Raw genomic sequence first — 2,129 nt, 5'->3', positions numbered from 1 at the left:
TTGAGGAACATTAATATAGCCAAATGATTTTTTCCATCTCTATGTGGTTAGGGCTCAGAGGTGAGGACACACTATCAAAAAGCACCTTCTAGCCCCGAGCATTCAGAGAGCAGGATGCCATCTAACAGTACTCTCTTTAACAGAGGAAACTTTTCATTGAGACTTTAATAAATTATTGCCTATTTATAATTTGGTTTACCATAATGTGATTCTTTTTTAAAAAATCACTTTAGGCAGTGCGCTCAGCTGTCCTGCATATCTGTCTTTTGCTTCAACAGTGTTTGGAATGAACAGACCCAGGGACCTTCCTTGCTCCAGCCTCTGACCACCCTCCAACCTTTTTTCCAGTCACAACCTTTGGAATCAGCCACTCAGCTATCTTCGGCCTCCAGGACCAGCCAACACCATTTTTTTGCGCTTAGCTCCTTACTACCAATCAACCATGAGCTCCCAGATTCGTCAGAATTATTCTACCGAGGTGGAGGCCGCCGTCCACTGCCTGTTCAACATGCATCTGCGGGTCGGGCACTTACCTCTCTCTGGGCTCCTCTTTCGACCCCGACGATGCGGCTCTGCACGGCGTGGGACACTTTCTTCAGGAATTGGCCGAGGAAAAGCGCGAGGGCGCCCAGCGTCTCTTGAAAATGCAAAACCGGTGCTGGAGCCACACCCTTTTCCAAGATGTGCGGAAGCCTTCTCAAGATAAGTGGGGTGAAACCCTCGACGCTGTGGAAGCCGCCGTTCTCAGGGAGAAGAATCTGAACCACGCACTATCGGATCTGCGCGCCCTGGCTTCCGCCCGCGCAGACTCCCACCCCTACGACTTCCGGGAGAGCCGCTTCCTGGAGGAGCAGGTGAAACTCATCAAGCAGATGGGCGACCACCTGACCAACCGCCGCAGGCTGGCTGCTCCGCAGGCTGGGCTGGGCGAGTTATCTCTTTGAAAGGCTCACCCTCGAGCACGAACAGGAGTCTCTGAAGTCCAGCGGCCTCTGAGGAGCCCCTCTGGCGTCAGAGCTTTTCCTGAAGCCCCACTCTGCAGCCACTGGGCAGCTTTTTAACCGCCCTTGACCCCTCTCCGAAGCCTTGGGCCAAATGGAAATAAAGCTTTTTGCAGCCAAAAAAAAAAAAATCACAAGTTCTATCTCTTCTAGAGAACATACTAATCACCAACCATCCCCCAACAAAAAAATAAAATTACGCACATACCAAACATTAGTATAGAATGCCTTTTAAAAATCCACTAATGTTCTTAAGAGAATTAAAGATTTAGCCCACTGTGGACAAGCCCTATTTTATACTTTTTTCATTTTACACGTCACAGTGTGTCAAAAACTAAAAGTGAAAAAACACTATTGAAGAATGCAAAACTGTGTATCCTGCTTTGTACACTGATTTCTCCCCCAGTTTCAAAAGATCAAGATATATCAAGCATTAGAACAAGATCCTCATAGATGAGAATATTATTGAAGATACAGCATTACAGAGCAGAGAGAATAAAGAGGTAGAACCAGAGGTGCCTGCCCTCAAATTCAGGGTCCCTTTTACAAGCTGTTCAATTGTCACATCTTGAAAACAGGATTGATGGTATCAAAAGTGTAAGGTCATTTTTAGAGTTAAAAAAGTTAATGTAATGTGCTTGGCATATGCAGATACTCAGTAAACAGTAGGTATCACAGCTGTCATTTTAGAGATACTTCATTTTTTGAGCATTTCCTTTCCCTTCTCCAAAACAACCCTATATCCCTTCAGTTAAATGAAGTTTAACAAAATATCTTCCTAACCCACAGCATCTACAGATAGCTTAGGGGAGTGTCTATATTCTCAACTTTTCCAGAAGGACACTAGTGTCTTTTGCATGGAAACAGGGTGGGTTAAAAAGAAAGAACCAATCAGTTGAGCTTCTGTTTTAATGAGAGAACTGGAGAGAAACCAGACTTCACCTTGACCAGGACATGGAGGTAAAGACTAAAAAGTGCACTTTTTTTTTTTTTTTTTTTTTGCGGTATGCGGACCTCTCACTGTTGTGGCCTCTCCCGTTGCGGAGCACAGGCTCTGGACACGCAGGCTCAGCGGCCATGGCTCACAGGCCCAGCTGCTCCGCGGCATGTGGGATCTTCGCGGACCTG

General features: G+C 46.1%; 1 pseudogene; it reads left to right on the top strand.

The window, feature by feature from the left end:
- The first annotated feature begins 442 nt into the window (after window positions 1-442).
- LOC113620237 (ferritin light chain pseudogene) lies at window positions 443-1,228 on the top strand (annotated as a pseudogene).
- Window positions 1,229-2,129: the final 901 nt, after the last annotated feature.

Source organism: Aethalodelphis obliquidens, unplaced genomic scaffold (genome assembly GCF_003676395.1).
Source record: "Aethalodelphis obliquidens isolate GAN/ISIS:26980383/991018 unplaced genomic scaffold, ASM367639v1 scaffold7, whole genome shotgun sequence".
In the NCBI taxonomy this organism is placed as follows: domain Eukaryota; kingdom Metazoa; phylum Chordata; class Mammalia; order Artiodactyla; family Delphinidae; genus Aethalodelphis; species Aethalodelphis obliquidens.
The sequence above is the reverse complement of the archived record's forward strand: the minus strand, read 5'-3'. Positions and strand labels throughout refer to the sequence as shown.